Source organism: Chinchilla lanigera, unplaced genomic scaffold (genome assembly GCF_000276665.1).
Source record: "Chinchilla lanigera isolate Chin_1 unplaced genomic scaffold, ChiLan1.0 scaffold00091, whole genome shotgun sequence".
NCBI classification, from domain to species: domain Eukaryota; kingdom Metazoa; phylum Chordata; class Mammalia; order Rodentia; family Chinchillidae; genus Chinchilla; species Chinchilla lanigera.
This window is the reverse complement of record NW_004955492.1, coordinates 5,020,147-5,046,458: the sequence shown is the minus strand read 5'-3', so window position 1 is coordinate 5,046,458 and position 26,312 is coordinate 5,020,147. Positions and strand designations below refer to the sequence as shown.

Genomic DNA, 26,312 nt, shown 5'->3' with positions numbered 1-26,312 from the left:
AGGGCCTGCAATTCATTCTTCAGGAAAGTGAGCAGCAGATTCTGTGTCCTGGCCACAGTCCACCTCCTTGTTACTTTCTCTCTCTCCAGTGCTGGAAGACTGAATGGAAGCATCTATAAAGCAAGGGAATGCTTTCACCTGAAAGCATTTTGGGACCCCCTTGAAGATGCCTCTGAGAATTTGCCTTTTAGCATATGCATATATTTATGCGTCTATATGTAAACATTAAAATTTTCATCATAATTTACTCACTGTTTGGACTAGAGACAGGGTTGTGTTTGGAGTAGGGACCCTGGATTGGGGGCAATGGGAAGAATCTGGATGAATCAAGCGTCCATGGCCACTAAGGTAAACTGGCCACCCGGAATGCCCACCCAACATGCTGGACACCACTGGGAAGAAGAGAAGAAACACTTATTAAAGAAGAGGGAAAATTAGGGCCTTTTCATTAAGGCCAGATGATTTTTGAGGTTGGATCAGCTGGCCAGGTGCATGACCAATTTTCTTGGCTCTTTGGCAGCAGCAAAAAGTATCTGAAAAATAATGGAGCCTTTAATACTATAAGTAAAAACCCATTTATCATGAGAATTTTCAAAAAAAGCCTTGGCAATGGAAAATTTCTGATGAGATGCATTTCTTCTCTCCTGCACGTCTCGGTTGCGGGTTGGGACTGTCTCCTTGCAAAGGTACTCACACTTGCAAATCTGTGTTTTCAAGGTGGGGAGATGAAAATAAAGTCTGTGAGATATATTTTTGGGAGGGCTGAAAACAGGAAGCTAATTGGAACCACGGCCTGTGGGACACGGATGCTGATTTTGGAGGATGTTTGCTTATTTGGACTGCAAGCTAGCATCCCACCCCCACCCTGGCCAAAAGCTCTGTGCTCTGCTAATGTCCCATAGAAACCAAGGTTTCTTCTTCGGGACTAAGCAGGACTGGGTTATTTTCTCAGCTTAAATTGTTTTTATATGGTTACCCTAGTACTCCGTTCTGTTTTGGGATATTTTCATATTTTTTCATTCTAAAAAAAAAAACCCAGAACATCTTGACTTTGAAAAGGCACATTCACTCAGGTAAGGTGCCAAGGGCATGAACAAGGATGCCTTAGTAGTTCATGCGTCAACAGTCCAGGTCTCCAGTGTGTGCAGAAGGTCTGAGGACAACAAGGAAGGGATAGTTAGCCCTGGATCTCTGCCGTTTAAATATCTCCCGGTCCCCTACCCAGCCTCTGTGGCTAGAAAAAGAGGCACTCGTGTTGTAGAGGAGGACATCAGGCATGCCAATTACAGGATGAGAACATATTTTGGGGTATGCATGGGGAAGAGGTGGAATGAATGAGGTGGGGACATTTGACTGCAGGGGGGAGGTGTCTCCAATCCTCGGAGAAATGTCAGCAGCTCCCTTCACGGCCTCTCATGGCTCCCATGGTTGGCAGGAAAGGCCACACAGCTCCCAGATGAGTCACAGAGCTGTGCTGGTGCCATCTCTCTCAGAGGAGTGGTAGGGACATTCTAGGCAGTCTTTCATCACCTTTAAAAGGTGCAGACTCTGCAGCCATTGAACACAGTCTTACTGCCCAGAGAAATACGAAAGGTACTGCACACAGCACTGTACATAGCCAGGGAAACTTTTGTGTTGGTAAAGCCTTGGCTGCCTCACCTCTATCCCTCATTCATCTGAATTTCCACCCAGCCACCAGATCTCACCGTCACTCTTCCCTGGGTGGTCTCTGCCTCTCCTCCCACGGGGTAAGAACAGTCTGCAGGAGATTTGGTACCAGTCTGAGCTGCAAGCCTGGAAACACTCTGTTTGGGGCTGTGAGGGTTGAGACGCAGAGAGGTTAGGTGACTCCCCATGGTCACTGAGCCAATCAGTGGCAAAGCCAGGCCTGTCGCTCAGGAGCCCACCTTCCAGCACTTCCTCCTAAAGTATGGTCCCTTGGCCATTCTCCAAGAGCAGCAGAGGAAAGTGGCCTTGGGAAGAGGCTTGGTCTTGAGGCTAACTTATCCAGACACACTGGAGAGTACAGTGGGTCACTGAGTGACTTCCCAGATCTGCCCCCATGTTTCCTGGAGCCTCTGCCTATGACCTGAGCCACTGCACATGCTTAGAGGCTAGGGACATTGCTTGGTGCTGCATTCCGGTCTGGCAGTCACGCAATTCCATCCTCATGCTGGCTCCCACAGGCACTAACCATTCAGGAATTCTGTGAACCCGTGAACCGTACATAGCTTAAAAGAGGCCTGGTGGGACTATTTATACCAGAGAAATTGGTAAATGCTTCAAATCAGGACTTGATCTTTCTCCATCCATTCTAGGAACAGCCCAGTCTTGGTCAGGGAGGAGCTGTTAGGCAGCATTTTCTCTGACAGTTAAAAAATGAATATGATACAGATCCTCAAATTTGGAAAAATGCTGCCTGCCACACAAGAGGCAAGTGTCCTGGGGTATCTTACTCCAGATCCTGGAGAGCTCCAGAGAGGATAGGTCTACCCAACTAAGCTAATGCAGCAAGACTTGGGCAGGGCACAAACAGCCGTCTCAGAGCAGCTTCCCAGGGGCCCCAAGAGCCTGTGACTTGGGTGTGCCACTCTGTAGCGGGACAGAATCCCCTGAGTAAAAGCAGGCTTGATCACGCACTTGAGACCCTTCTGCAAAACGCACTCCCTCAGCAGCCCATCTGTCAGCAAGCCCTGCCCATTCGTGTCCAGCACCTATCTGGTCAGGATTTCTCCTTCCTGCCACTGTCACTGTCTCAGCCCACGTCCCTGACACATCTGTCCTAGAGGACCTCAACCCTACATTTATGCGCATGTCTAACCTGCCCTCCATGTAACTGCACAAGTGATTTCAAAGAATCAGAAGAAGAGGAGACAGAGCTTGAGGGGAGACTATGTCAAGTCACATGTGACATCATTAAATCCCTTCCCACAGCAACCAGAATCAAATCCAAACATGAGGCAGAGCTCTGCATGACCTTCCCTGCCTGCCCCACCAGCTCCTGCTTACCCTGTGATTCCCAGTGATCTCAGCTCTCCCATCACATCTTTTTTCTTTCAGCCTTAAAATACCAACCGATCTCTTTGCTGCCTCAGGACATTTATACCTGTTCTTGCTGCCTGAGTCTTGCCCTGGCTGACTCCTTCACTTCCCTCAATTTTCAGCTTGAGTGTAACCTTCTCAGAAGGGCATCCTCCGAACTGTGTCTTAGGTACCGGGTTCCCCTGTAACAATTATTTTATGTACTTGTTTGCATAACTTTGGTTTTTACCTTTTTATTTGACTTTCCCTTTTTAAAGGATATTTATGGAGAAATAGGTTTACCAGTGCATTGCCAGTGCTTGGCATAGGGTGGTACATAGAATTGATGTGCGGGAGAGGAATAAGTCCATTGGTCCACCCTGCTATCACCGCCCACAGAGGAGAGCTTGCCAATGTCAGGATAGAAGAAACATTTGCCTCAGACTGGGTCCCAGCCAGGCACAGGCAGCTGCGGTGCTTCCAGATTTGGGCCATTCACTGACTCTGCATTCTTAGAGCCCTGGAGTAGGCTTTGCATGCATAAATCCTGCTATAACCAAGCAGTTTGGGATTTCTGGATAACAGGGCCTACCTGGGCTCATAATGCTCCCACTAAGCACACCAAAATGGTAACTCCTACATCAAATCTGCTTTAAGATTCATATTTGGTGACTGTGTAGTTCTCTGTCCATTTTGGGCAGAGTGCTGGGCAGGCAGCCACTGAGGCAGCTGCCCAGTGAAGGAGGGGGCAAGCCAGGCGACGTGCGTGGGGACCTGCCTGCCCTGCAGTTAAGCACACATGCTCAGCGCCTCTACTCTTGTCCCAAAGACCCAACTGGCCTCTGGTTTGTTATTGGAACTAGAACCAATGATTTGCTTTAAATAGATCCTGCACAAACCTCACAGTTTGTTTTCCTTGAACTGGTTCTGAAGGTGCTTTCCAAGAAATAAGGAGAACACTGAGCTCACAGTGGTGACTTTGAGTCTGACGGAGAGTGCAGTCTGAGCAAGGGGGGCAATAGCTCATTCCCAGTGGCAGAGCATTTTCCGGCAGCCCTGTGACCAAGTGAGATGATGGGTCGCTACCTGGGGAACAGGGCCCTCTACAGCAGCCCAACTGTATTTTCACGGGGACTCGACAGAGCCCATGAGGACAGGCCGGCTACATAGGAACAGCGTGTGCCTGAGTTTCCGAGGGCTGCTGCAACAAACTACCCCCAGTCAGGTCGTATGAACAACAGACATTACCCTCCCTCTTTTCTGGAGGCTGAAAATCTGCACGTGATGTGGAGCAGGGCCATGCTCCCTCCAAGAGATCTAGGGGACTGAGGATCCTTCCAGCCTCTTCCGGCTTCTGGTCTGAGGTAGCCCTTGGCATTCCTTGGCCTATAGCCCCACCTCTCCAGCCTCAGCCTCCATCATCACTTGAACAACTTCCCCCTTCGTATTTGCTTCCAAATCTCTTCTTAGCCAGTGGATTCAGGGCCCACCATAATCCAAATGGGTCCAATCTTGACTTGATCCCACCTTGAAATAGTCTGTTTCCAAATAAAGCCATGTTCACAGGTACTGAGGTCAGGCTAACAACGTATCTTTGGGGGACACAATTGAATCCATGACAGGAGGGGTCCTGTAGCCCCCAGGCCTGCAGTCATATCACACATTTCATAAACGTGCTGACCTGATGAGAAAGCAAGCTTCCAACCAGAGAAAGATGTGATTCCAAAGTGTAGGATGCATAATTTACTAAAATATTTTGACTACTCTGGTTTCTCTTCAGATCGTATAAATCTTTCCACTTTTTAAAATATTCTGAGACTGGAATTTAAAAAGAGTCTTTCATTCAGAGATTTGCAGTTATGTGTTACATAGGTCACTGCAGTGGGCTGAATGCTGGGCCCTCAAAGGTGAGCAGGTCCTAATCCCAGGAACCTATAGATATGTTCCTTGACATGGTGAAGGGACTTTGGTGATATGTAGAAATTAGGGATCTTGAGATGAGGAGACAATCTTGGGTGATCTTCATTGATTAGTGTCATCACATGGGGCCTTAAGAAGGCAGGAGGTCAGAGTTAGACAGGAGTGGGTGGAAGCAGAGGCCAGGGAATTATCTCCAGATGCTAACACACCTGGTATCAAAGCTGGAGGGAGCAGTGAGAAGCCAAAGAATGTTGGCAGCTTCTGGAAACTGGGAAAGGTAAGGCAGTAGACAGCCCCTGAGAACCTTCAGAAGGAGCCAGTGCTGCCAACACTTTGCACTCTGCCCAGTGACACTGAGTTTTCACTTCCAACAAGTCAGTATTAGTTGTTTTAAACCCCTAAATTTAGGACAATTTGTTACAGCAGCAATAGGAAACTGATGCAGTCATGTAGTCCAATTTGATGTCTAGTATCAGTTCAGCAAACTATATTGCATGTGAATGACAATAACTACTCGTGGGATGAATAAATTGAGAGCTAATTATAGAATTGGTAGAGTATTAATCTTTGGGACACATCCCCATCCTCACATCTATCAGCTTAGGGGATAGTTCGACATGAAACAAATAAATTTGCAAATAAAGCAAATATAGATTTGTGTGGTAGGGACAATGATAGAGAGCTACAGAGTAGAGCCATGGAACCCCAGTTTAGATTCCAAAGTCAGATGAAGACTTCTGGGGGTGCTTGGTTGAGACAAGAATTGGACACGACCTCTCTTGGTTCCAGTTCTGAAGGGACTTTCTCTGCTCAAGGCGATAGCTGGAGTAGAGCCCTCATAGTGTCTGTCATTGTTTTGCAGTTGGAGGTCATCACTTGTCTTTGGAAGCCAGGTGGTGGAGGCCAGTCTTGGCTCTAAGCATCAGACGGTGACACATTTTCATCTTGGTTCTGTGTTAATTTAGTAGGTGACCCCTGATAAATCGCCTGCTTCCCTACAGCTGATGAACGATGATCTCACCAGCGCTCCATGGGAATGAAGTGAGTGACAATGATGAAATGGCGGCCCTGCTTCTGTGGCCTTCCCAGAGATACATGATATCCTGGGGCTGGTTCCCCAGGCTACTGGCAGCTTCTGAGGTGGAACCAGGGCTGAGGACTGGATTCAGGCTTCTGGGGCACCTCTGCATGAGGAAAGAGGACAGGTAAAGATGGAGAGAGAAATACAAACACTCAGAACATAGGATGCAGAGTCCTTCAGTGCAAGGACAGGGTACCACAAGGCTCTGCAAACTCATCTGCCAGCCAGACTTGCCTCGGGCTGCTCCTTCTCTTCCCCCATAGGCTGCTCTATGTGTAGATGAATGTCTGTCTCAGCAGGTGATGTCCATGCAGCTCATAAGTATTCCAAAGCCTGGAGCTAATGTCCCCTGTTCTTTGACACTTACCCTGCTTTCCCCTGTCCTCTAGCTCTGTGTATTTATAGTTTTTTTCTTTGCCATTCATAACTGCATCATTCATTTGCCTTTATTTTTGGGGAGCTGGAACCACCTGTTACTCATCTGCTTTCTCAATTAGAGGCTTGTGCTCCTCCCAGCCCCTATATTACACCCCACTTCTCCCATAGTGATTGAAAGTACTGTTGGGCACCAGGCTGCTTCATGAAGAGCCCTCTCCCCTGCTCCGATCTTTGCAGCTGACACTGTCATAAGGTAATCTTTGGAAGAAGAGAGTAGACTGACCTCTGCGTGGCCTCTGGTCTCTGAGAAACCTGCCATTCTCCAACCTTCCTCCTCCTCCCCACATTGGACTGTGGATGCAGTGGTGAACCAGAATGGGCTAGCCAGATGAGAGCCTGGATGTGGGGAAAACAGCAGGGAAGGCAACCAACTCTCAACAGCTTGCCCTTGAACCTCCACACAAGAGAAATGAAGTTCCATCTTATATAAATATACAGACATTGTAAGCAGCCGTTTCATCACTGTCACTCACTTCATTCCCATGGAGGGCTGGTGAGATCGTCGTTCATCCGCTTGTTCTGTTCCCCCTATGTTCTCACTAAGCCTGCCTTGAGAGCCCCTAGGGAGGGACCACATCACCAGTTGGCAGGTTGCAGAAAGGCAGGGAGCATGGTTAGTTCACCCTTAGTCACCAGACCTAGCATAGTTGTCCAACCTGCAACCAACATGTTCTGGAGGAATTGATGGTCCCCATGTCACTCAGGCATCAGGACTCTCTTTTTCCAAAGTATGAGTGGCCCTGGGGCCATCGCTCACTTGTGCTATTTCAGCCTCCATCACAAGCTATGTGTGACTGTCTCCAGGAGAAGAAAGGGAGAAGAAGAAAGTGCCTATCCACTGGAGGACTCTTGGGATTAGGAGGCTGGAAGATGAAGTCTTGCTATCTGTCACAGAAGCAGACAGTGATTCAGAGGATAAAAATGACCTCCCAGCTCTATGACGACAATGCCTTCATTCATGCAAGAAGCCCGTTTAACAATCGGGTGCTGCACAGAGGTAGGAGAACAGTCAGGGAGACCTGGAATCCCAGGACGGAGGAGCTGCAAGGACGTTGGCGCCTTTCTGACTCTCCATGCAACAGTGGTCCAGAATCCTGTCCTGCCCTTGGCCTGTGGTTCTGTCTGACGCCCTCCATGAGCAAGCCCAGCAGCTGCCAACTGTGCAGCATTTCCCAGTCTGGAGCCCTTGGCTGTGATCAGGGTAGTCCATGAACACCAGCTATGTGCCTTTATTCCTGAGCTGAACTTCCAGCCACTGCTGACTAACCCAGTCTATTGCAATGGTCCTATAACCTCTCATCTCCTCTGCTCAGCATGTCCTCACCACTAATCTTGTACAACCAAACCCCAGTCTTGACTCACCAGTGGGTGCCTGGCCCTTATTCTTGATGAATAATTCCTTTTAGATGCCTGATGTTTTCCTTATTTGCTGACCCATTCCCTCATCCAGCTCTCTGATGTCCCTGTGACCCTTGACACCATCTTGCACCTCCCACCCTGTACCCATAGCCTCATGGTGTCTTCAAAAACTCAGAGTTCCCACACTGACAAATCCCATTAACCAGGCTAGGGGCTACTTCTGCGCCAATCCCAGCCCAGGCTGCCTACCCAGGGTGGATCTTGCTGCTGTCTGAGAAGTACAGGAGGGAGCACAGCACACAGCTGACAGCAGGCACCCAGCAGATCTGTCTCTGGGGTATGACAGATCTCCGGCTGGATGGTTGTCTTTTAGTAAGATATGATTATTTCTTAAACTTTTCATTTTGGGATAATTACAGATTACATGCAGTTATAAGAAATAACAGATTTCTAGGTACCTGTTCCCCACAATGGTAACATCTTCAACTCTATTACACAGTATCACAAGCAGGATGCTGACATCGATACAGTCAAGACCGAGACCATTTGTATCACCATGATGGCCCTAGAGCTACCCTATTACAGTCACTCATTTTCCTTTATTCTCCTTTTCCATCCATACTCCTGATAACTACTAACCTGGTTTCTATTTCAGTAATTTTGTCATTTCAAGAATTTCATGTGAACAGAATCATCTAGTATGTAACCTTGATGTGTTTCACTCCACACAGCTCTCTTGAGAGTCTTTAGATTATTGTAGCTGTTGATTGCTTGCTCTTTTTCATCACTGAATACTATTCCATGATGTGGATGGACCAGAGTGCATTCAGCTGCTCACCTCTTAAAAGGCCAGGATTATTTCTGGTTTAGGCTTGCTGCAAATAAAACTGCTAGATATAGTCATGTACAGGTTTTTGTATGGACACACATTTTGTTTCTCCAGGATCAATGTTTAGGGGTATACTGCTGGGTTGTAGGGTTGTTTATTTTTATAAGGAACTGTCAAACCATTCCTTGAGAAGCCATACTATTTAACATTCCCTCCTGTAATGTATGATCTAGTTTCCTCACATCCTCCACAGCATCACTGTTTTTTATTTTGGTCATTCTGATAGGTATGTTGTAATAGTTCATGGTGGTTTTAATTAGCATCTTCCTAGTGGCTACTACTTTTGAGCCTCTTTTAATATACTTTATTGCCATTTATATATTCTCTTCAGTTAAGCATTTCTCTGTCTTTTGTTCATGTTCTTCTTTTTTTAAAAAAACTGTTTAGTTCTTAGAATTCTTTATACATTCTAGATGCTAGACCTTTGTTGGGTGGCTTGTAAATATTTTCCCCTGTTTATTGCTTGTCTTTTCATCCTCTTACCAGAGTCTTTCATAAAGCAAACTTTTAAAAAATCTGATAAAGTTTAATTTATTTCTCCTTTTAAGGCATCATATGTAAGAACTTTCTGCCTAACCTTAGGTTTTAAATGTTTTCTCCTTAAGAGGATATCAGAAAATGGAAAGATATCCCTTGCTCATGGATAGCAAGAACCAACATAGTGAAAATGACCATATTCCCAAAATTATTATACAGATTTAATGCAACCCTGACAAACATATCATTAGCATACCTCACAGAACTAGAGAAAATATTCCTAAAATTCACCTGGAACCAGAAAAGACCTAGAATAGCAAAGGCAATCCTGGGCAATAAAAGCAAGCCAGGAGACATCACAATTCCTGATTTGAAATTATACTACAAAGCTACTGTGATAACAATCAGCATGGTACTGGCCAAAAAAACAGACTTGAGGACCAGAGGAACAGATTAGATGATGCAGTCACAACTACAAACACACTCATCCACCTTATCTTTGACAAAGGGGCCAAACATGTTCACTGGAAGAAAGATAGCCTCTTTAATAAATGGTGCTGGAAAAACTGGCTCACTACATTCCAAAGACTAAAACAAGACCCATGTCTATCACTATGCACTAAACTAAACTAAAACTGGATCAAAGATCTAAATATTAAAACAGAAATGCTACATATACTGAAGAGAAAGTAGGTAGAAATCTTAAAGACATAGGGGTAGGCAGAGACTTTATGAATAAAACTCAAACTGCATAGGAAACTTCAAAAAATCAACAACTGGGATCTCATCATTAAAAAAAGTATTTGTACATCAAAGGAAATCACCAATAGAATAAAAAGACAACCCACAGAGTGGGAAAAAATTTTAGCCAACTGTCCCTCAGACAAAAGACTTATATCTAGAACATATAAAGAATTTTTAAAACTCAGACCTTCCAAATTCAAATACCCAATCTAAAAGTGGTTATCTGAGATGAATACACACTTCTCAGATAAAGAAATACAAATGGCAAATAAATACATGAAAAAATTTTCAACATCACTGGTCACTTGAGAGATGCAAATTTAAACAACACTGAAATTTCATCTCATCCCAGGAAGAATGGCTATTATCAAGAAATCAACCAACAACATATGCTGAAAGGGCTGTGGGGAAAAAGGAACCCTTCTCCACTACTGGTGGCAATGTAGACTGGTGCAATCACTTTGGAAATCAGTCTGAAGATTCCTCAAAAAACTAGGGTTAGAGGTCCCATTTAACCCAGCTATTACCCTTCTGGGTATTTTCCCAGAAGAATTAAAAACATCATTCCACCATTATATATGTGCACCCATGTTTACAGCAGCACAATTTGTCATAGAAAAATCTTGGAAACAACCCAAATGTCCATCAACTGAGGAATGGATAAAAAATGTGGTATTTGTATGCAATAGAGTACTATTCATCTATAAAGAAGGATAAACTTGAGACATTTATAGGGGAATGGATGCAACTTGAATTCATACTTATAAGTAAAATAAGTCAGTCTTGCATGTATAAACATTGTATTGTCTCCCTATTGTAAGAAGCTGAAAGAGTAAATAAGACTCAAAATGTACAATAGATTTTGTGAAATGGGAAGAAAATGCTCAAAATGAAAGAGAAACTGAAATGGGGAAAGGAGAAAAAAAGGAAGGGAAAGGGGAAAAGATACACACACACACACACACACACACACACACGATAGTTAAGATAGTTTTACTACTAATTGCTATTAGCTCTTTGAAAGGAAAGGTATATACCTATATTGCTTGATTAATTTTTCATGACTATATCTTGTAATATGAGCAACTACTTTAAAGATAACAATACGCAATGTACCAACCAGTGCTACTGTCCTACAATTTTGTTTTGAAACTTTATACCATTGTTGTTATTATTTTTCTTTCTTTAAAATAAAAAATAAATCTTTTCTCTTTTTTTCTTATAAGTTTATAGTATTTTTCCATTAAGCTCATGATCCATTTTGAGTTAATTTTTTGTACAAGTTGAGAGACTAGATTGAAGCTCTTTTTGTTTGGTTATGAACATTAGTTGCTTGAGCACCATTGTGGAAAAGATGATCTTTACTGAACTGTCTTTGTATCTTTATCTAAAATCAATTGGAAGTGTTTATGTGGTTTTATTTCTCTTCTGCTCCTCTTATATATGCATATATCCCTTCAAAGACACCAGGTAGCCTAAATTACTATAGCTGGGTAATAAATCTTGTGATTGAGTAGGTTTATTTCTATGACTTCATTTTGTTTTTTAAATTTGCTTTAGCTATCTCAATTTCTTTACCATTTCATATAAATTTTAGAATAATCTTGTCTGTACAAAAATATGGCTGGGATTTTGATAAGAATTCTCATATGTCAATTAGGGGAAAGTAAAAACTTTTTATATTGAATCTTCTATCTTTTCATTTATTTAGATCTTCAGTTTCTCTTATCAGCATTTTAAGCGTACAAGTGCCTCATACTTCTTTTTAGATTTGCCAGTATTTTCTTTTCTTTTCTTTTCTTTTCTTTTTGAGTAACCATAAATGGTATTGTAGTTTAAATTTTGGTATCTACATGTTTATTGCTAGTATATGGAAATGTGATTGAGTTTGTATGTTTATCTTTTATCTTACAACCTTAGTAAACTCACTTATTCATTCTACAGAGCAGTTTTTGTAAATTCTTTAGAATTGTCTATGTGTGCAATCATAGGGAAAATTTCATTTTTTTCCCCCAACCGTGTGCTTATATTTCCTTTTCTTGTTTTATTGCACTGCTAAAATTTCCAGGAGAATGTTGAGTAGAAATGCTAGAATGGGCATTCTTACCTTTTCTTGATTTTAGAGGTAAAGCATTTAGACTTTCACCAGGAAATATCCTTTTAGCTGTAGGGTTTTATAGATGCTTTTTAGCAAGTTGAGGAAGTTCCCCTCTATTACTGTTTTTCTGAGAGTTTTTATAAAGAATGGGTGCTAAATTTTGTTATATTAGGGAAGAAGGAAGTAACTCTTTGTTATTCAAAACTCCTTACTGAGATCAGTTGATGGGAATGTTATTATTAAGCATCTACTGGAAGTTGAGTACTATGCTAAGCCCTATGAGACATGAGAGCCTTAAAATGTGAACCTTATCCTCAGGCACTGAAGAGACATGGCCACAATTCAGCATGTACCATTAATGCTACAGACAAATCCAAGATAGAAGAGGCTCGGGATGACTTGGCCAGAACAGGCCTTAGACTGGCCTCCAGCATTGAGTTATGTGTGGACACACAAAAGAGAGGAGAGAACTAGAGAACATAAAATGACCTGAAATTCTGTTTTCTAACCAGGACAATGGTAAATGAATAATTAGCAGGATACAGCTGGCTTTTGATTTACAGAGATGGATTATCTCTGTTCTGTGGATTATCCCTGACAAACGCTTAATCTTGGACTTCCTCTCTTCCTCCTCCAGCTGAGCATTTGGGCTTGTTTTCCTGCCATCAGTCAGCATGTTCAGGGAATGCAAACTAACATTACTTTTAGCTCAAGAAAAGCATAATTAAAGAGGGCAATTTGTTGTCCCAAACTGTACCTTCTATTTCAAACCAAATGCAAGTGATATTTGCATTATCTTTTGCTCACAGATATTCACCTCATTTATCCCAGTCTTAAGGATAAACCAAAATCAACTGTGTGACCACAGTTTATTAAGCTTCCTCTTTATCAGTTATCTAAACTCTTAGGAGCTAAGAGTAATGCCTTGGAGATCTTGTAACTCATGACGTCTGAGTCACTGGACCTGTCCATATTTTTACATGTTTGCTCTAACATAAAGCAATAATGTAATAGTACTCTAATCTGCAAATTTTAAAATCCTGGTACATTATCTATGGGTCATACTTTGGGTTGTCTTTCCAATGGCGCTGATGGATTTGCAAGGGTCTAGCGCTTCCAGTTCCCTTTGTGCTGTTGGTGACCAGCAGTTCCTCTTGGAGGCGGATGGTCAGGATTAAGGGTGGAATCTGAGGCCATGAGGCAGAGTGAAATTAACTGCTCCCTTCACAAGGGGATTGAGGGGATTGAACCTCTGACCTTCACCTCATTAGCACAGCATTCCAATACAGCTATTCCCAACCTCACTTTTACATCACCCCAGGGTGCTTCCACTTATCTCAAGAGGGAGCTGTGGAATTCTCCAAACAAAATTAATTTTAATTCACTTTAATTTAAAAATTAAATATGAGTTATGCAGGCAGCACTTTACAGGAGTGAAGGGGAATAGCCAACATTAACGAATCCAACCATTATAATGCACTACTACCCAAATACTATGCAGTACCATCTCAGCCCACCAACCCAAACAGGCTAGGGAGGAAGGACTCTGTAAGCACAGAGCAGCCATGGAAGTCTTTTAAACGATGAAGGACAGCACCAGGCCTACCAAACATCTGCATTTCATACAGACTATTTCATGTGGTCAGCTGGGGTGTGTCTGCATTTCCCAGCTGGATGGACACAATTCAGCTCAAGTCCAACCAGACTCTCCCTTCTGTGCAGACTGTGATGCTTTGCACAGTCTTAGGAAAAGGCTGCAGGAACAATTTGTGATTTATCAAGATAATAAATTCGTCTTTGTTTCTGGGGTTTTTTCTCAGACCAGTACAAAAGATTTATCATCTCATGCTGGCCCAGGGAGAGCATGGCTTAAAGAGTTCTGGCCACTGGCTGATTTTGGAAGCAAGCAGGGTCCAGGAGGACCTTCTCAAGGCAACTCTGGCAGCCTGAGTGAAGCAACTATTGGGTTCAGATATTTAGAAACATCTTCAAGAGTCTTCATGGCACTTGACTGATAACAACAGCCGTATGCATTTATCAAAGGAGAATAAGTCCAGTTCCTTACACTGGCAGGGTACTTTATAAAGAACTTGCATGTACATTATCTCATTTAGTCTTCACCTGATAAGAAGTACTATCTTCCTTCTATTGACAAGGAAATAGACTCAGAGAACTTAAGTTACTCGCCCAAGGTGGCACAGCCGGTAAATCATGACTGCAGTACCAGATTTCCTGTCCTCCCATAGCCTGTGCCCTATTTCCCATACTAGCCTTGTTTCAGTTCATCATCAACATCCAGCTGGTCTTGGCAGCAAAGCATCTAGCATCTCCATTTTACAGAAGAACAAATTGACACAAAGAGGTAATTAAACTGTTTCCTGCCTCTCCTTTCCGGATGGCATCGCATGCCTTTCTTGTTCCTTTGCAGGCACATTCCTTTCTGGAGCTTCCCTGACATCCTCAGTGCCATGCTGGCCCCTGGGCAGCATTCTGCCCTCTGCCTCTGGTAGTAGCTGCACCTGCTACTCCTAAGTAGGGACAGGGTGTGCGACCAATTCTTTCCATCAGCTTAAAATTGCTCTTTGAAATGTGTGATCTCAGACAGTCACTTGCAAAGCTCTCTTCTCCCTAGTCCTTCAAGGATGGGCATGTGGTTCTAGGTCCTTTTCACAATCACATTCTGTGAAACTCTCCTGACACAGTGAGCACACAGCATGCTTAGACACACCCTTCCCTGGAGATGACTACCTCCAGTCCCTTCAAGACACATGGCCACCCCATGCCACTCTACCTGGAAGAAGGCATATCAGGTCATCCCACCTGGGACAGGGCTTCACCCCCTCCTATTAATTCCACTTCATTTTCTGGACTCTACAGGAAACTTGCCATGTGGGGGAAAGCTCTTATTTTTTAGCAGCCCAGTGTCTACATCTCCTTCCTGTCTTAAAGGATGTCACTAAGGGCCACAGAACAGCCAGAGCAAGGCCACGTGCTCAAACTTGGCCAAAGCTGAGCAGGTGGGAGGTAGTCCCAGCTTCACACAGATGGAGAGTTGCATCCTGGGGGTTCCAGCCTGAACTCACCCTTCTGGAACTGCTATTATCTGCTCAGTGAAAGATAGACTTGGATTGAAGGTGGCCCACCATGGTGGAGATTGTCCAGTAGCCATGGTGTGTTCATGGATGGCAAAGACTGTTTCTATTTCCACATCCTTGGCTTATTCCTATTTTCTAACTCTGGTCCTCTAGACCTCCAGATAAATTTCATTCTTTGCTTAAATTATCCAGAGTTCATTTCTAAGGCCTGAAACTATGAAATTTGATTGATACAAATGGGACTGGGCTGATTAACCATGTATGTGTGTTTCACCTGCCTTAGACTGTAAGTTTCTGAAGGCCATGGAAGTTCAATAGCTCTGGGTTGCTGGTGGCACTGAGAATGGTGCTTTGCACAGAGGGCTCAAGGCATGTTCACCAGTGGTGGTAAAGATGGTTTAATATCACTTCAGAGACCAAGAACCCAGAATTCGGTGTTCTCCACATGTGCACACAAGCAAACACACACACACACATGCACACACACATGCACACACGCGCGCACACACACACACACACACACACACACACACCCTCACTTACGGGATGCCATGTGCAGGAGGCCATTTGAACCAGAAGAAATTCAAGGCCACTGGCCAGCTACACCACAGAAACCCATGTGCTGCCAAACATGCTCACTGGCAAGTCAAACTCAAAAGCTGTCACCAAATTCTGCTCCTTGGCAGTCCCAACCCAGCAGTGCAATGAGGGAAGAAAGAAGGAGAAGCCGAAATGAGGATCACCAAGATGTCTTTCCAGGCTCCCACAGACCAAGCAGAGGGTCAGCACAGACACCCGCCGCATGGAGCACCCTCCTGGCAGGATCGCACTGCACACTGGGCTCCACTTCACAGGAGCCGAGCCTCGCACCTTATGGGATTCATTTTTCTTAAAGATCCACCATTTGTTCCTAATTATTCTTAATAAAACAGCCTTTCTGCCTGAAACACCATGCCCTCATGGAGTTGCTCTTTCATTCACCCATTCCGCCATTCCTTGAAACCTTTGTCATGTAGGCACTGGGTCCTTTCTGTGACTCCAATAAATGATCAAGAACTGTGGACAGCAAGACAGCCATTTCCCCTGTGTATATTAAAGATGAAAGAAACTCAGTTAGATAGCAACGGCTCCACGCACGTTGACATCAGAACTTAGACAAGACCCAGATGTCAGAACGTCACATGCTGAGTTGTAGCCGCCACGCAGATGGTGCTAAGGAACACTAGCCAGGAAAAGTACTCTGCAATGGCACATCCTGGTGTTTTAGGGCAAGGTTAATGATGGTGTCTATAACTTTCAAAGTGCTGTTTTAGGAATTTGTACTGATTCTACATCATGGCTTTGCATTATCTTGAGGTCTTATCACTCATCCCAGCATTCTCAAAAGGAATCAACTTACATTTAAGTTAAACAGTACATCCTCTAGACAGATTACCCCAAGGTGGAGACGTGAAGCTGGGATGCTGGACATTATCCCGGCTAGTTTGGGTTGTTGAGCCTAAAACAAAGGAAAGGTTTAGAAACATAGGGTGCACAGAGCTTGAACCTGCCACGAGGACCTTATTCCTTAGAACAGGAGAAACTTGGGCTAAAACACAAAAAAGGGAAGAGAAAAGCGAGGGAGGGCAATGAGAAGAGCAGGTTGGAGGGTGTTTTCCCAGTTTGGATGATTATTAGGATCACCCAGGACTCTGTAAACCCAGAAACTCTCAGGTCCCCTAGCCTTGGAGATTCTCTTTGTTGGGAAAAGGTTGAGGCCCGGGAGTCTGTAGTTTTAGCAAAAACCCAGTTGATTTTTATAATCAGGAAAGACTTGGGCAGACTCTGGGCTTGAGGATACTGCCTGTCCAAGTGAAGAAGCACTTTGACACAGCCAGGTCAGAGTTGGGTCACAGAGTTGAAAAGGCAAGAGCAAAAATAACACAAGCCTTCAAAGAGCAAGTACTGGCAAAAAGCAATTGTAGCTCGTACTTCCTAACTTCCCAGGGTTCCCAGCACAGCAGTGAAGCCTGCAGAGCCATGTTAGTGCACAAGATGAATGGGGTCTGTGTGCTCTGTGGATGCCATTACAGTGCACACATTGTCACCATTATGAGTGCCCCTGTCACCCAGAGTCCCAGGCTGGGTTTGCTTTGGATGTTCTCCCTGCTCTGAGCCTGTTCTTTTATGTAGATCTCAGCCCTCTGGACTTCTAAATCCAGTGCCTGCATTTCTGACCTGGGGCCCCCTAAAGGCCTGGCTCTGGGGCAGGGAGTCCAGAGGCCTGAGCTTATCTGGAGCACAGAAGCTGAGTTTCCACCCAGGCAGCCTCATCTGCAAAACACTCCCCACATCAGGTACAGAGCAGCTGTGGGTGTGTGGGCCAGGGGCCCAAGAATACAGTGTGGACCCAATATCCCAAGAAGCCTTCAAAACTCCCAACTTTGCTGCTGACTCATGTGCACAAGAAGAGAACCAGATGCCACTGCAAAGAGCCAAACCCTGATAATCCCAGAAGTAGAAAATCAAATGGCTGAAATCCTTGGCAGGGATCGTAAAGGAGCTACTGTGTGTTCAGCCAGGTCCTGCGCTCAGCTTGTTGTCTAATTTATTTCACTCGTCTCAGAACAATCTTTTGACATAGTTGTACCCATTTTGCAGATGAGCACAGAGACTTCCTGTGGTAACATAACTTGTCCCTGTCACAGAGCCAGCTAGTCAGTAAACTTGGGAACTAACAAGTGCCAAGGAGAAAAGTGGCTGAGATGTCCTTCTGTCCTTCTGTCCTTGTCCTGTTTCTGGAATCTCAATTTCTTGGTTTCTCATTGCATTGGGAGTTTGTTGATGCCTTTAAGAAATATTGTGTCCACATATCAGTATTCTTCCAGGTGGGGAGTCAGAAAATCCACTCTGCCATTACCACCAAGGAAGACCCTCTGTCTCAGGCCAGACCCCAGAGACCCCCACCACAGCAGGTGGGGCTCCTGTGGTAAAGGAGGCCCCACCAGATGTGGCCTCAAAGGAAGCATCAGACCACCCTCACTGCCCGATTGTCTTCTTCACTGTCCTCATTATTCTTGATCTGGGCCTTGGGGTTAAGCATTATCATCTGTCTAACCTCAGTTTTCAAATGTCCTGAACACAAATCACCTAATTTCTCAGTACAGTTAGTCTTTGGGTCACTTTCCAGTGGTTGTTCACATGGCATCTGGGATGTCTTTTCCAAGTTCAGCTTTTCCTGCTCTGAAGCCATAGGTGAGAAACAAACAAAGAAACAACAGAATCAAAGTATGCTATGGTTCTTTACCTCTCTCTGCAGCTTCTGCAGCCACCAGGGGAAGCCTCTGCCTGGGCTCCCCACAAACATTCTTCAAGTTCCCCCCAAGTGTCTGCTCTTCCGCAGTGGGAATGCACGATTGGCCATGCCTCCCTTTCTTCTGTGACTGCCAAGAAGCAGAGAATGTTGAGATAGTTCATGGTTCAATTATAGCAACTATACCAGCGTGCCAGAGAGACGAACATACTTTTCCCTCTCAGCTTGGCTCCACCCTCTATTCCTCTTTCCCCAAGCTCTGAGTCTGCTTTATTTTCATGTATTACCATGCTATTGTCCTGTGTCTTTATGGAAATTTGAGTTACTTCCGATCTGTCAGTTTATGAAACCATTCGGAGTTTTATTTGTGTTTTTAATTTTTCAGTTCTGGAATGATTCAAAAGACAATAGAATTGATCCTGGAGAGACCAAGGTATGGGAAGTACTGCAATGTCTAGACTTTGTTGTGAATCTGGACTTTTATGAGTCTTTGCCATACATATTCTATTACAGTTCTCACAACTATTTATATACCTATTGCTTTATGTGAAAGACACTTTCCAAAATAAAAATTAACAGTAATGTGCTTTGATTAGCCAGAAGCAAAAGTGGATGGAAAAATTCGGCGGTCCTGCCTACTGAACAGGAGAATATGAACATCAATTTTGCAAGACTGTGGAAAAATTAAAGAAGTGTTGAAAAGAAAAGCCAGGTCCTTACTCATTACTACAATGGGCCAATATGGTTTTATTTCTTTAAAAAAAAATATGTTATAGTTGAGGATAGCAATATGTAATGTAACAACCACTGTTGATTCGTATTATTTTGTCTTGAGGCCCTGTATCACTTTGAATGTTCTTGCTTTGATTTGTTTATGTTCATGATACTGGTATGCTGCTACTGTTCTATTTTTTTGTTTGGTTGTTTCTCATGTACTACTCTCTTTAAAATAAAAAAACAACAAAAAAAAACACATTAATGTAACTAAAATGCAATTAGAAGTACCTAACCTTTACTTACATATTTGTACTATATTATTTATTTACATTTTTATGGGCATGGCCATCTTCAGAAAGTCAGGAAGAGAGAAATTTCACTGTCTGCCTTTCTTTTCCACTCATTATTATTGTTGTTTCCTTTCATGAATATTACTAAAAATAATGCTGAGCCAGGTGTAGTGAACCCACCTGTAATCACTTCACTCTGGAAGGCTAAAGCAGGAGGATCACAACTTTGAGCCCAGACTGGGCAACTTAGTGACCTAGTGAAATCCTGTTTCAATTTTTTTTTAAAGGCCTGAAGATATGGTTCAGTGTGAAACCCTTGGGTTTAATCCCCAGCAATGTAGATGATGATGATGATGATCCTGTGATCTAGGGACAAGGTGGTAAAATAATCCTTTGTGGCGTCAGCCCAGGGAGACACTTCCCAGCACTAAACAGGTACCAAAGAAATGTCTACTCAGCAGAGTCCCAGCGGCTCTGTGTTCTCTCCCACAGTTCCTATCCTGTGCTCTGCCCTCTCGGGGGAGGCTAGGTTGTTGCACACCTTTCCTGCACTCATCTGTCTCCTCCATAACCCCATGGAAGCCAGGAAGTGCCACTCAGCTGCTTGGGGCCGTACTCAGCCCAGCTCCTTCTTACTGTGTGGTCTTAAAGCAGGTCACTCACCTCTCGGCATCGCTCTCTGGAAGCCCTGATAATAATACTTCCCAAAGAAAGACAGGGCTTTCCGTAAGCCTTTGAGCTCCTCAGATGGAGCACGCTGAGAAACGCCAAACACCGCATTGTGCTGGGCGATGCCCCCATGTGATGAGGTAATGCGAGCTTGTGGCTCATTATGCTTTGTCTGCGATGAATGCGAGCCCCGCTACAAAGGCCCAGAGTGCTCAGTTACACCGAAACTCACGGGAGGCTTGGATTGGCTTACCCTTGAAAAAAGTGCTCCAGAAAAGAGCAGGAGTGTTGACTAACCCAGCCTCAATTAACACTCCTGCTCGCTGTAAGCGATAGTCAGAGATGCCCCAGTTACAGGCGGAGGGCTAGGGAAGGGCAGCTTTCCCTGTAAATGCATCAGGCTCCACAGGGGCTCCGGGTGAGCGGGCTGGACCCATCGCTGCCCAGAGAAGGGAAGCTCGAGAGCCACCATTTACTGAGTGCCTACTCCGTGCCAAAAAGTGTGCTAGGGAAAGTACTCTTCTAAGCCCTCAGCACAGCCGCATGAGCCTTGTTCGGAGGCTAGAAACAAACAGCAGACTTTATACGTGTGCTTCATCGTCATGCAAGTCTATCCACCTGGGCCCAAGGCCTCTGCCGGCGTTTTGGCCCGGGGCCTTCTCCCCAATCTGGGGGCTCTAAGACCACACCGTGGGGCTGCACATGGACAACCTGAGGCTCACTTCCTTTCTTCTTTGCCAGACCTCCCCAAGCAAGCCTTGGCTAGATGCAGGTTCCCCTCAGGGGGCCATGGCAAGGTCGCTCTCAGCCTGGCAAACTGTCGCCAGGAGCTGATGAAATCACATCCGACTGTGGCACCCAGGCTGGTGCCAGGGAGGGTCCTGTGGTGTTTCCCTCAAGCTGGTTTTGAACTAGGGCGGACGCTGGGGGCCAGTGGACCTGGAACCATAGAAGGCGAGGGCAAATATCTTTTGGGCATGGGGCTCTCCAGTCACCACAAGCCAAGGAACACTGCCAGGGAGAGAAAGCGGGTGGGTCAGACTGCTTAGATCCACCACTAAAGAGAGGAGAAGGAGGGGCTAGAGGGTTAGCTGTTTATACCACAGCCTCCTGTGCACCCCTGGAGGGAGAGGCTTTTGGAAACCCCAGCTAAGGAGACTTTCCTGCTCCCTCGCGAGGAGTCTATTACTTGGATTGCTAGGAAAATTTGCATCCATCTATATCCCATTGCTGTTGTTACGGAAACCATGGCAAGAAAGGATGCAAAACACTTGAGATGGGTGCTACTAACTGACTGCCAATAGGACAGGCATTGAACTCAGTGATGAGAGATGAGGGCCCTCAGTGATTAACTGAGTGCGGATAGACTGGGTGCTGAATTCGGTGCTGATAGGATGGGCCCACTGGAAAAGGCTGCATGCTACCCAGGGAACTGTTCTTCCGTGGAAAGCCTTGGACTGCCTTGCTCCCTAGGGATCTGCTGTGTAGGGAAAAGAGGAAGCGGCTGCTGTGTGGACCCACCAAACAACACAAGCTCCAGAATCTGCCAAATCCTGAGCATTTCTCAACTAAAGAAAGTTCCCTTTCTCCTGTATCTTGAACGCTTCTCTGTTTTAAAAGTCATCTTATTCTCCTTCCTCCTGATTCATGGGAGGATGTGCTAAAGAAGATTCCCCCAGATCCATCTTCTAGGGCTGCTGTGAGCTGGGCCCTGGGCTGGCCCTGCCTCCTGCCAAGGATGTGGCAGAGAGAAGTCAGGTCCACTGCATTCTTAAAGAGGCTGGCTCCCCGCAGGGAAGCCAGTGCTCTGCAATGCACTAGCCTCCCCTTGCAGCTGATCGTTTTGCAAATTTCTATATCTAACTCTGCCAGTATTGCTTGCTCTTTGGGACAAGTCGTTAAGACATAGGGACTGGGATTGTGTCATGTATTATCCTGACACCTCCCAGAGAGCTGTCGGGCCTCCCCTGGTCAGTGCTCCCTGAATGAATGCTTAAAGGAATGAATGAGTTCATGGTGTGAGCCATTAGCAAATCTGATCATTTGCTGCCAACTCCCCAAATTCTCCAGGGAGTCTCTGGGCACAATCCCACAGTGTCACCCTCTGTCATTCTATGTCTTGTCTAGACTCTGGTTATGGAGGAGCAGGGATTTTGGTGAGTGGAAAAACTACAGTATTTCTTCCATTGCAGGAAGATTCTGTGCCTGGAGGCACTGGGAAAACTGCTGGCCTAATTTCTTAGCCATGGTGACTTTTCCACTGCAGGACTGGCACTGCCCACAGCTGCATCCGAGAGAGCTTCCTTTTAAGCAGGCAGCTGCCTGGCATCCTGGGCTGACAACATGCAGGGCAGATGTGGCCCTTCTTGGAACCTCCTTGCTGGTGAGCAACAAAATCCAAAGGCAAACCCCCACACCCTCTAATATCTTTTTAACTTTCCAGATCTGAGCGCCCATCTGGATGCTTCATTAGGATCCTAAGACATCTGGAAACCAGCAGTAGGGAGAAGAAAGCAAACTGCCTCTGCTGGCTGCTTGGGATATGCCTGTGCTGTGCCGAGCCTCCCTGCACGTTATCCCACGTAATCCCCACAAAACCCTGCCAGAGTGGAATAATATTTCTATTTTACAAATGAGAAAACGGTAGCTCAGAGATGCTAAGTGATGGGCCAAGGTCACAGAGATGGCAGGTGGCAGTTCCTGAGTCTGAATCGAGGCATCATGGAGGGGTGGTCTGGGGAACTTTCCTGGCAGCTGTCATTTCTAGCAGCGCCCTTCCCCACAGCCACCTCCAATCAGCACAAAGTCTAAGAAGATCCACAGGGGACAAAGTGAAGCTTCAGTGTACATTTGCTGGCCACCTCCTTCTCAGCAAGCTCATTTCCCAATCCTGTCGACAGGGGCATCCTGGAGTCCACACCCAGTCATGATTTGTCTGGCTCCAAAGACTTAATTTTCTCCAACACGATCAGGATGCAGCTTCTCTTAGATTCTACCGAGGAGACCTTTGTCTTCTTAAAACCTTTACCTAGAAGGACCAAGCAGTGTGTGATACCCCCAGTGGGCCAAACGTCTGCAATCTGCTTGGAGTCATTGGCTTTTGACCACCCTTGTATGGCCCAGGGCATGCCCATGAGTTGTATCACAGCAGTTAGCCATGAAGCTGAAGAAGTACATAGCTAGTGGTATAGGTTGGAGTGTGGATTTACCTGGAAACACCCACAAGGCAAGGGTCCAGTTAATTTAGGTACCAAGTGATTTTTGCAGGCTTGAAATGTAGAAAACAGGGGTGTTTAATGTGGCTGTCCAGACTCGGGCAGTTTCCCAGGGCCACTCTAGCCTCCTCCCTAGATATGTGGGGTAGACCCAGGTTCAAGAGAGCCATGGGCTTATGTCCAAATGTAAACGTACTTTCTAAAGCCAAATGGTCACAAGCAAACACTGTGTCCTGGGTGAGCTAGAAAATACAAAAACAAGCCCAGAGTCCAGGAACTCAGGATTGTAAACAGGTCTGAGCGCCTTTTGCCTCTGTCCCTTCTCTGATCTATATGACTCACCCGTCACTACAAACCATTTATACTTTCAAGCCACCTTGATATTTTCAAAGCATTTGTGTCCCCAAGACTCTATCTTGACCCCCACTTAGATTATCACACCCAAGAGAGATGAAGAATAGGAGCACTGAGAAGTTAAAGGCATCGTCTAAGTCACTGAGACAGTGAGTGGTGGAGTATAGGGCTCAGGGTCTCAACATCAGAGCTGAAGCTATTTATTTTGAGAAGCTTGTCATCTCTAACAGGGCAAAGGTTGATGTGGGGTTGGGGAGCCTGGTTGGTTTTCTGGCGTGGATGGTGGCCTGGGCCTGCCAAAAGCAGGTGCTTCTGTCACAGCCACACCATCGCTGGAGCCCCACTTGGGAGGGTGGTGCATTCAGGAGTGGTGATATGTCAAAGAAATGATGGCATTTTCTGGAGAGTGACATGGAAAGTCACCTGCCCAAGCTTAATCATTACCATGGAAAGGGAGAGGTGCACTGGGGCAGGGAAAGGGATGTTGTTGGTCCACATCTGTATCAAGGATGTTCCCAAGATGCTGTGAGTCCCACTCAGAGCTGAGACGATGCCAGGAGAGCAGAATGCCCTGCAGGCCACCTGTCCTCAGACTGAGGCATGTACAACCTGGCCATTTGTCTCAGGAAGCAAGAGTACTAATATGGAAGTAAGAACATTGATGCAGCCAGGGGAGCCTGGTTTGTTGTTCCCAGTACACAGCAAAGGCCTTGCCAGGGCTGGTGACTGTGGCTGCAGAGACAGAGCTGAGTCAGGCTGTGTGCTAGGTGGGACAGGGGACCGCCCTACCTGCACTCTGGTCTTACCTGAACTAGCTCCGGCTGCTCTGAGGTGCAGATGCACCTGTGATCTCCAGGGCTGACTACCAGGTGTTACCTGGGGCCCTGGAGAAGCAGAAATGTGAGGCCAGACAAGCAGCCCACGGATGGCCAGACTCCAGGGGCTGAGGCTGGTGTGTTTCTGTGTGGGGAATGGCTGGCCACCTATTTGAGTCTGGAATAGGTGCTACTGGCTGAGGAAGTGACCAACATCAGTGCTGGCCCTATGCTGGAGGAGGCCCTCTGGGAACACAGAGAAATACCCTGAGATTTCTACCAACGGGCTCAAGGGCTAGTGATCGCCTCCTAGGAGAAACATATAGTCATCCTGCTCTTCAGAGAGGGTCCCACCTCAGAGCCCTATGTCACCCTGGTTGCTCCTGCCAGACCAGCACCAGAATCTGCCTCACCAACCTTCAAAGACTCTACCTTGCCCCCTGCCCTGCCACTCTGCTCCTTTCAAAGATGCAAAAGAAGTTCAGGGTACAACCCCCTCACACAAACATACCCATGAATATGGATTTGCTAAGACATGCTCTTCCTGATTGGTTTCCTCTTTCCTTTGCAGTTAAAACCATGACCGCGAAAGTGACCTCCACCGGGCTCTGTAATAGGTGCTTGTGCAATGTAGCTGAGGACAGTGTTTGGGGCAGCATAGGGGGAGCTCTGTTTTCCCAACACTTGTAAGGTTCCTTTGGTGCAGTAGGAAAGCGCACCAGGCCCTCTCAGAAAAGAGATTTCCTAAAAGGGAAGGAGCTCAGGAGTACCCAAGTTGTTTACTCACTTCTCTTCCCTCTGCCCAGGGAAATGTTCTACATCTGTACACCTCTCCTCTTTTTGCAGGATGTAATGCATTTATTCAATTTAATCTCAAGGTCACACACATACAGCTTGCTCAGAAGCCAGACTAAGCTTTCAAATCCCAGCTGCTTCACTTACTAGCTTTGTTATTTAACCTGCCTCAATTTCCTCATCTGGGAAATGGTCATAGTAGTACTTACCTCAGGGTATAAGGATTCAATGTGTTAATATATACTAAGTTCCTAAAACAGTGCCTGGCACGTGTCTTACTGTTACCATGTGCCCAGATTCTCTTTCTGCCCATCACTGTTTGTACAGTTGTTTTTGGACATTTGAGATCATCATGTTCTCAGCAGCCGGTCAGGCTGGTTTGCCACCAACCAACACCTGTGCCAGTGCCTTTTCTTCTCCTGGAGCTGAGCACCTTCTCCAAATGTGTCCGATGCAGAACCGATGCAGCCTTAACCACTCAGGTACAGATGACCTCATCTTAAATGACTAAGCAGGACTTGGAGTTGTCCTTTAGTGGGTATTGTTTCTTGGGATTCACTGGAGGTCCAGATCATGGTTCACTTTAGCCATCACACTTGCTGCCGGGGGAAGAGACCAGTGCCATGGGCTCTCCTCCACGTAAAATGGTGTAGTTTCCCATGTGATATCTGGAGCTTCATGTCTTCCCCTGCTCCTTCTGGGTACCCCCATGTATGGTAAACACTGAAGTGGCTTCCCATCCATGGAGCCTGCTCAATAAGCAGCCATAACCCCTACAAGGCAGATAATGTTCTCATGAAAACAGCCAAGGCTGCCCGTCCTTTGGCTCATGCCAGGGAGACACAGGTAGTTTGAACACCCTGCAGCCAGAGCGCCTGAAGTGTTTGACATAACTCCATCAGTTCAGCTGGCTGGCGTCAACCAGCAAGGATGGGGCAGGCTGTGTGCTGTAAGCGTTTCACTCCAGCAAAGCAGGCTGAAGAGGAGCAGCTTCAGCATTTGGCCCTTGCAGTGCCTTGACAGTGACAGCAACCTGAGTCACG

General features: G+C 45.7%; 1 long non-coding RNA gene across 1 annotated transcript; it reads right to left on the bottom strand.

The window, feature by feature from the left end:
- Nucleotides 1-3,328: 3,328 nt before the first annotated feature.
- On the bottom strand, nt 3,329-16,584 carry LOC106146689. Its single transcript, XR_001231244.1, has 3 exons — nt 16,522-16,584; nt 6,684-6,796; nt 3,329-6,125 (listed from the first exon to the last, which is right to left on the bottom strand). It is a non-coding gene; the product is annotated as an uncharacterized LOC106146689 (long non-coding RNA).
- Between the last annotated feature and the right edge of the window lie 9,728 nt (nt 16,585-26,312).